The sequence below is a fragment of the Podarcis cretensis genome, assembly GCF_951804945.1.
Source record: "Podarcis cretensis genome assembly, chromosome: 11".
Lineage (NCBI taxonomy): Eukaryota > Metazoa > Chordata > Lepidosauria > Squamata > Lacertidae > Podarcis > Podarcis cretensis.
Genome location: NC_137180.1, coordinates 32,583,823 through 32,593,476, shown reverse-complemented (window position 1 = coordinate 32,593,476; position 9,654 = coordinate 32,583,823).

The window sequence follows — 9,654 nt, the reverse complement described above, 5'->3', positions numbered from 1 at the left end:
TTCTGGTGTCAAATTTGTATCCATTTATTATTTGCCTGGATACCGGCCAGCTTGCAGTAGGGTGTTGCCATTAGAAGATGGCAGATACTACATGGGAAGATTAGCAAATGAATGAACGCTTGATGTTCTGGATGACAAAGATCCTGTAACAGTGTTGCCAGAGTAGAAATGGCAACAGTGGCTTCTGGGTCTGCTGCAAGGTCTGGTTCCCATGCCCATATCTCTGTTGTTTGGCCTGTCGTTTCTGCTAAAAAGCTGTTTTAGGTTGTGGGTAAGTAGATATTGGCCTGCCCCCCAAAATCTATGAGAAGAAAGTGTCATTGCCCAGGATGGACAATGCAGAACATTAATGACACACTGATGATGAAGAATACACACACACCACCCTTGGCCATCTTACAGGGTGGGCTCAACTCTGCCTCCATGCAAATTCTGAAGAAATTCTGAAGTGCCCTGTGAATGAGGCAGAAACAGCAAAGCCTATTTTATAGAGGAAGACAATGTTTTAAGAAATGGGAGGACAGGTTTCAGCACAGCACTAATAATTAGCAAAATGCGCAAATTAAAACAGCAATTAAAACAGCAAAGTTTTTAAAAATCTGCAATTACTGTGTTCTAAAATATGGCATCCTCTCAATACAATTTTAAAGTGGAATAATTTGCATAGCGTTAATAGTACATTAGAAATGGAGCTGAGTGTCATCACTATACTGTTGACTTCTGACTCAAAATTCCTAGATGGCCTTCCACAAGGGCTTCATTGAGAATTCTAGATGTTAAATAACATAAGGCACAAGATGGACCTCTGTACAAATCCATAACATAAATGGCTTGGGTCAGAACAGTTGTCCCCCAAGACCACCTCCAGAACCATTCACAGAGATAGGAGTAGATCCACCATTTAACACTGTGAACTCACTCCTAGGTGGAATCCACACACATATAAAAAACATTATGAAAATGCTTTTTTAAAAGCGTTTTGAAAAAATATATTGAATTTGCCATAGCTCACTGTTGCCATCTAGTGTCAGATTTGTATATTGCACTTTACAACACACTTAAAACATTTTATATGCAGCTGTATAGCTGAGTCCACAGTTAATACAGTCAGTCTGAGATGGCACCACGATCAATGGTAACATTCACAGGTAACATTGCAGGTGAGGGGCTGGTATGTAGCTTGGCTCTATATGTGCCTACTCAGAAACATAACCCACTGAATTCGGTGGGACTTATTCATAGTTAAGGCAAGGTTTTAACTAGCTCATATTCCTATCTGATCAAGTATCCCAAATCTTATGTATAATTAAAGCATGCTTCTGGCACAACTGTTGATTTCGGAGGGGCTCATATATAGCAATGTTCCTGGTAAATTGTGTCCAATGAACTAAGATGAGAAAGGCCAGTGGGATCGTGGTGTGCACACAGTTTATTTTTTAGTGATTAAACCTAAGAAGGACTTTTATGAAAGCAATTAAGCTTTTATATGAATGAGCTTGCACTTGCAAAATTACCCTCAGGAATCTGGCTTTTTTACTGGCTTTCTTACAGCAAGTTCACCCCCACCCCCATATCTATTCTGAAGTTCCATTCCTTGGGTTTTAGAAACAGAAAACCAAAACCATTGGACTATCACTTCCAGAAGCAGAAAGCCAACTGGGCTTTTTATTGTTGGTATTATGTTAACAAACACCAGAGTTAGCAGAGTAACCCATAAATATAACGGCACTAAAAAAAAAAACAAATGGGCCCCAGTTGAAAGACTAAACCATAAATAACAGCTTTAAAAATGTGTATGGATGGAATGGAGCTTCGTTCATTAGCAAACAATGCCTGTTAGACTTATAAAAATGCAAAGCACAATGTGCTTAAATTCAAGTTAATAAAACTGGCCAGGCACTTTTTATTAACAAGGGCCTTAAATGTTCAGCAGCCTTTTAGCTGAAATTTTGGATATCTAAAGGAAATCTTCTCCAATGGAAAAACAGGAGAAAGCAAATATTATGCATTAATTTCTTTTCTTTAGGTCTCTGGGTGGGAGACATGCATGTATTACAGGCCTAAATTAGGTTAACTGTTACAGGCTTTCCTGGTTCTCTCATAGGAATTTTAATTCATTCAGTGGATGACAGGAATATTCTCAAGGTCCCAACCATTCCCTGAGTTGCCAGGGTGGAGGGATTAATGCATGTTTAATACCTATTTGCATTAGCAGCACAGGGGGGTCCTAATGGTCTTTCTTATTCCTTCTAAAGGCACAATCCAGCACTTTAAAGTTCCATTGATTTCAACAGAAGGGTTAAGTACACGCTAAACTTTCTCTCATGGAAATCAGTGGGCATTATAAGTGCTTGATTCTGACTGATATCATGCATAAATATTCCGGACACTGACTCACTCTGCTGTGGTCAGAAACTGGAGATGTACATACGTCAAATGTTACACATGCACACTCCTCAGTTTACTTTGTCTTGACGGATTCATAGACTAGCTTACCTATGGAAGCTTCTGCTATGATAAACCAGTTATTTGGCAAGGTTTCTTTTTTTTAAAGAAGAAAAGGTCACAGAAGCTTTGGAAATGTTGGTCTTGGCAACTTTAAAGCTCAACTATTTTTTTGTTAAAAAAATGGCATGACTTTATTGATTAGATGAATCTAACACAACATGGAACATCTCCAAAAGTACCTTCAGGGTTTCTGATCTTCACTCCATCCCACCTGTATTATTCTTCATACTTACTTGGCTCACCTAGGCATCTGTTGAGTTCCACTGTTGGAAAAGAACAACCTTGATGTGAATATAGAAACAATAACTGAATTGCTTTTTAAGCCTCCACATCCTCCATCTCTTTTCCTTTAATCAAGTGTTTCTTGTATTCAGGCTGTTTACTTTTCTTTGTACGGCCTTTTGTTTTCTCGACTGTATGTTGTTTAAAAGATAATGAAGGGAAATTAATCTGAAAAAAATAAGTATTATGGTTGCATAACTAACATCTGTCTTCATTATTATTGTGAAGTCCCTTCTAATTTGATTATTGATGGCATCCAAGTATTTATGGATAATAAAATAAAGTTATAGCAAACTACCATATATTTTCTGAGGGGTGGGTGGGTGGGATGAAATTTCATACTGCCTGCTTATCTCATCAGTGGCCGAATATTCTGCAGCTTCAGGGAGGGAGAGGAAGTAAGGCCCATTCCATCAGCCTGTCTGACCCAACTATACCTGACCACTCCTCTCTCAGTGTCAGGGGCAGCAACAAGGCATTTTGTGTCAGTCTGTATGGTCCAGCTACCATCCTCTTGCCTGGACTTTAGCAGTAGAGAGGCACATTGCCTAGGATGGAGGAGGGAAAATATCCTTCTGTTGGCCTACTTCAACAGCTATTCACTCTGGCTTTCACCAACTGATTCCTTTTCACTCCTTCCAGTGCTTAATAACCTTAGACTGAAAGACTGAGGGCATGGCTGGTGTCATTTCTACACCTGGTAATTCATGAATCAGTAGTAATAATACAATCACAGTGCTCAAGTAAATAGTAGCCAGCCTTTCTGCTGTGTGAAAGTTGACATTCTAATAGGTGATATCCTTATTGACAAGAATGAGGGATCCAGTCATTCTTTAGAATTGGGACTTTCTTCAAAAATGCAGCAGGGAAGGAAAGGGTTAAGCCCTCCTGCTTACTTGGATTCCACTACATATCAGACTGCCCCACCCCAACAAGCTGGTGCTATTTGCATTTTTTACCTTCTGTGCTATTACTTTGTACTGAATCCTTGTGCCTCTGATGAAGTTTGTGCCTACCTGTATCATTGTGAAGCTGTGATCGTCCATTTAATCCTTTTCATTCAGCCCCCTCTTTTTCTGTTAATGAGCAAGCAGTGTCAGGCATGGATGCTTTCCTCCTAAACGCTCCTCATTAAGAGTCTCAGTTCACTTGTTTGTACCATCTGGTTTTCTATACTAGAACTGTCCCTTGGATTCTGCTTAGCTGCCGGTGCTTTGCAACATGTTTGTAGTTTGATGGTGTGGGTTGATCTGTCAGAAGCTAAATGTGCCATGCAGAGGTGTGTGAATGCTTGGAAGGCTCCACCTTTGAGGAGCGGCTACAGTAGGTGATCAGCAGCAAAACTCTTTGACACGATGGAGCCATTTTCATTTGCAGATACTGTTCATTGTATCTGGAATTAGAAGGAAGGCACAAGAGCCAGGACTGGGATCAACTACACATACAACTTTATTAAACAAACAAAGCCAGTGTGAAACAGTGGCTAGAGAGTTAGCCAAGGGCCAGGAAAACCTAGGTTCAAATTCCCTGAAGCTCAAGTCCTATTAGTCTTTATTGAAGAAAAATGCTGTGCCATCATGGCTGGTACATTGCCACAGGCACCATTTGAGGCAAGTGACAACTCCACTGTGGCAAACTGTAATAGCTCAGGCACTCTCCCAGCCTCTACACGCAGAATGCTCTTTGGCTCTTCCTCCAAGGAAGTCAAGGAAGAGAAGGTGGATTTGGCCAACCTTGGGGGCCAGGTGAATCGGCTACAAGTATCTTATTGTTAGAATATTCCGTTCCACCTTAAGAGGAACAGGCATGACTGTTGTGTGCCACATGCCTGTTTACACTTGCTGGGAACTTCCATTTTGTGTACAGTGGTACCTCGGGTTACATATGCTTCAGGTTACATACGCTTCAGGTTACAGACTCCGCTAACCCAGAAATAGTACCTCGGGTTAAGAACTTTGCTTCAGGATGAGAACAGAAATCATGCTCCGGCGGCACAGCGGCAGCGGGAGGCCTCATTAGCTAAAGTGGTGCTTCAGGTTAAGAACAGTTTCAGCTTAAGAACGGACCTCCGGAACGAATTAAGTACTTCACCTGAGGTACCACTGTATAGCTTTTTTGCTTATGCTGTTTGCTTGGATGTGAAAGGGAGAAGACATGTTTTTTTCCTTTTCCCTGATGTACGCTGAATAAACTGCTGTAAATACGCTTTACACAGCCTCTCCCTGCCACTTCTGTTGCATGTTAATTACTCTGCTGATTAGAGCGTGCTCCAGCTTCTGAAGGCTTCTGAAGCTGCAGGTCACTGTTTCATGCTGTGCCAAGGGCGGGAGATCACCCAGCTACCAGCCGGTGGGCTGGAGCCAGCTGGGGGCTTGCAAATTGCCCTTGATTCCTTGGAAGCATCCCAACACTTATAGGTGTACTCTATCAGGACAAATACCACAGAAGAATGACTCAGACAAATGTTTTCTTGTGAGTAAAGGTAAAGGTAAAGGTACCCCTGCCCGTACGGGCCAGTTGTGTCCGACTCTAGGGTTGTGCGCCCATCTCACTTAAGAGGCCGGGGGCCAGCGCTGTCTGAAGACACTTCCGGGTCACGTGGCCAGCGTGACAAGCTGCATCTGGCGAGCCAACGCAGCACACAGAAACGCTGTTTACCTTCCCGCTAGTAATCGGTCCCTATTTATCTACTTGCACCCAAGGGTGCTTTCGAACTGCTAGGTTGGCAGGCGCTGGGACCGAGCAACAGGAGCACACCCCGTCGCGGGGATTCGAACCACTGACCTGACGATCGGCAAGTCCTAGGCGCTGAGGTTTTACCCACAGCGCCACCCGCGTCCCTTGTGGGTACCAAGAAACAAATTATATATTCAAACAAGTAATGTGATGTGACACAACACATTGTGAAATTCAGTGTTGTTATTTGTTTGTTTAGTAAATTTAATTCCTGCCCTTCCTAACAAAGGAGCCCAGGGTGATAAACCATAAAATGTTAAGGCAAAACAAATTAAAATAAAATAAGCTCATATATGAAACATTTTAAAATCATATAAAACATTATTTAAAAAAAAAACATGTAGAGCATCTAAAACCATTATGGATGTGCTACTTATTTTTTCATAATAATAATAAGCTGATGTATATAGGCAAAAGGCATCTCATTCCCAGCATCATTCAACTGGCCATCTGTCCTGTATGAGACCAGCACAGCTGATCTGTCATTTTTCTAAACCAGCCACATCCCTGGTTTAAGAGCAATATAACTTTGTGGCATCACAGCTAATGTTTGAGCATGAATCTCATCCATAGGATCGCTTTTGAAAATTTGGTTCCAGGATAAAAGCAGTGAGCACTTTGCACCTTCAGAATCCCTGGATTCTTACACAGGTGGCCTTCTCACTTGACTGGATGGGACGACCACCAAAGACACTTTGCTGCGACTCTATGTACAGACAATGGCTAGATTGGCAGCTGGATCATACTTGGACACTGGTAGTGTCTTCCACTGCAACTGAAGGGAGCAGGCTGGTCTAGGAAGTGCAAGGCAGGCTGTGTGGCACAAACACGTCTGTCACCCAACACCTGGCAACTGCTTCTTGTCCTGCTAGAATTTTCTGCTTGGGGAATGGAAGGGACATCCCTATTCAAGGAGAAGGAGGCACTCATATTATGGCATTGCCTGTGGGAGAAAAAAAAATATTACAGTCAGATATATTTGGGTGTGTGGGTGCATTGTGACTCACAGCAAGCATGAAATTATAAATATGTATTTACCATTTTTCTGTTACTATTTACTGTTGATTAGGATGTGTGCTTATTTCTGGGCCTGGACAAATCAGTCTACATATGTCCAGAAACCAGAATCAAATTGGCCTCACACACTCTCTCTCTCCCTGTAATGGTTAGGCATTCAGAAATAATAAAAGCAAACAATGCACAGTATTTTATTTTTATGAATGTCAAGGATGACAGGACACTTGAATTTTACATCTAGCTCGCACAATATTTTAGCCTGGTACTCTATTTTAAAAGACTTGTTAAATCTTTCCAAAGGCTTTCTTTTTGTGTCCATAACATAATATAGTTTGGGAGGGGGTTTGGCTTTTCCAAGAGCAATAATAATTGTAAATCTTGTAAATTATCACGGGGAATGCCAGCAAGACATTCTATTAAAATCCATCTATGTAGTTATTGGAATATTTATTATCTAGTAAAATATTTATTAGAATGTGTCTGCTTATTCGTTTTACCTGGATAATTTCCCCACATGCAGTAGGAAATGAGAGATCACCTTCTATCCCTGCCCACCTGATGCATCTGCCTCGCTTCCAACACCACTGGGTGCATGGGACAAACATGCTTAAAAGCCAATATATTTAGGACCATATTGTGCAGTTAATCCCAAAGTTATATCTGGAATCTGGGCCTATCAATATGCAGTTTGACACATGCATGCCTTTTATTGAACACAGACATCTAATGGCATCTGAGGCAGGAACAGTTTATCCAGGTGACTGGGGAGGTAAAATGGTTCTTACCAGAGGAAGCTGAGGATGGCAAAAGGTATCATCTGATCTCACCCTATACAACTTATCAACATCTATTTCACCTCTAGTTTTCTTTCTCTCTCTCTTTCCCCATCTGTAAAAAAAGCTGGATTGAGAACCAATGAAACTGAATTGCCCTTTATCCCCATCCTGAGAAAAATGGGTCCAATTAAAAAGCTCAAACAGTAGATCTTTATTTGCCATATTTATTTTAATTAGATGGCAGAACAAAGCTATTAAACCAAATGGACACCCCCGTTCCCTCCAACACAGCATGCAAAAGTTACTATTAACAATATCAGTGAAGTGTGCAATGTAAGGAGAAAGAGTTTTCAACAATCTGGTATGAAGCAAGAAGCTTAGCATCACTTAATCAAGAGCTTCCCTGGTTTGCTCATGAATTCCAGAACTGAGCTGAGATGTTGTAAGGAATGAATAACTCTGCTGGATACACATTGAGGAGTTCAGGCTCTTGGGCTTTAAGCTTCAGAGCAAGTTTTACTTCAGTACTACCTAACTTCCACTGGAAGGGTATTCCATTATGCAGGGGTTACTGTGCTCACTGCTTTTTCCTGACTTTGAGCAGAGAGATTTGACTTCTGAGGCACCCTCAAAAGCTGCACTAACAGCAGCAGCAACAAAACAATGTAGAAAAGAAGAAAGCAGCTGTGCTACTGTAACTGCTAATAGTGATTTTCTTCCCAGGGAAAGTGCTAGAAAATTTCTCCTCCTCCTGGAGAAATTTGGAGAAATTCATTTGTGAATTTTCACCCTAAGGCTCCTAGCTGCACAGAGAAACCAATCTCAGTTCCACCCAATGCATGGGAATGGAAAGATAAGCATCACATCTCTGTGCACAGCATTCACAGTGAGACTGGCTCCAATTATTAATTAAGAAAAATCAGATTTGTAGCTACCTGCTCATTTGGTTTCTCTTCAGATCGTATAAATCTTTTGCCATTTGGTCCTTCATCCTGATGGTTTGTATTTGATGCTGGATTCTGTTACCTGTTCTTTAAACATGTATCTAAGAAATTCACCCTGCAGCCTTTTGATCTTTAATGGTTATCATTCAGGAAGAAAAGTGTCTTTTCTGTTTTCCACTATAAATCACCATAGTTCAAATCTGAGCTTACATCTTCCAGGATCCCTCTCATACCCTTTGATTCTACGGGAGCCAAAGTCACCCTCGTTCATTCGGGCTGACAAGGAGAAGGAAGATATCAAAAGCTGGCTTTTAAAAAAAAATTGTGCTGGTTATACATCACAGCATACGTTTGGACCACTGCATTCTTTACAGAAGACCGTCTTCTCTTTGAAGGGCTGCTTGATCCAAGTTTGGATTAAAGATATAAAATCATTAAAAGGGGGAGCAGGGCCCTTGAAGTTGCCCATCAACAGCTTGCACCTGAGCAACAGACTGAGCACCCGGTCCCAGTGTGTCACGCTCTGGTGAGATGTATTTATTTAGTAATTATTTCTAAATTGACTTTGGTGCTTATAAATTGGTGTATGCAAATTTGACACAAACATCCCTCCTCTTTTTTGATGATGTGTATGTGGCCATCCTGCCTTGAACCCAGGAAGAACTGAGTAGTGCATTATAATTCACTGTGTGTTGGTGCCTTGAGATCCACAACTGCTGCAAAAGTGAGGCTGATGCCTTTCCTGCTTCCCATATCGTTCATGCCTAGTTGAATGACTAATGCAGGCCCATCACCACAGTCTGAGACATGAGCCAAGGCATCAGGCTGTCCCAACATATTCCCTTGCGACCTAGCCATGTAACATGGGCTTGGGCACCCAGTGTGCAATGTTGTAGCCACAGATCCACACTTTCCAGTGTGCTGTACAGTGGTACCTCGGGTTACATATGCTTCAGGTAATATATGCTTCAGGTTACAGACTCCCCTAACCCAGAAATATTACCTCAGGTTAAGAACTTTGCTTCAGGATGAGAACAGAAATCATGCTCCAGCGGTGTGGCAGCAGGAGGCCCCATTAGCTAAAGTGGTGCTTCAGGTTAAGAACAGTTTCAGGTTAAGAACGGACCTCCGGAACGAATTAAGTACTTAACCTGAGGTACCACTGTACCTGGAAAATACCATCAAGGGGAAAGGGGAAATTTTGCAACTCTCCCAGAGCGAATACAACTCTTGTAGGCAAAGGAGCGCCAGCAGCCCAGCAGGGACTTCACCAAGCCAGGGGAAGCCCACAGCCAAAGTGCGAAGGCAAGGCTTCATACACTCTCAACAGAAGAACTTATACAACCCAAAACACAGTGTGCCAAAAGCAGAGAGCACATGCTCTTCCTCTC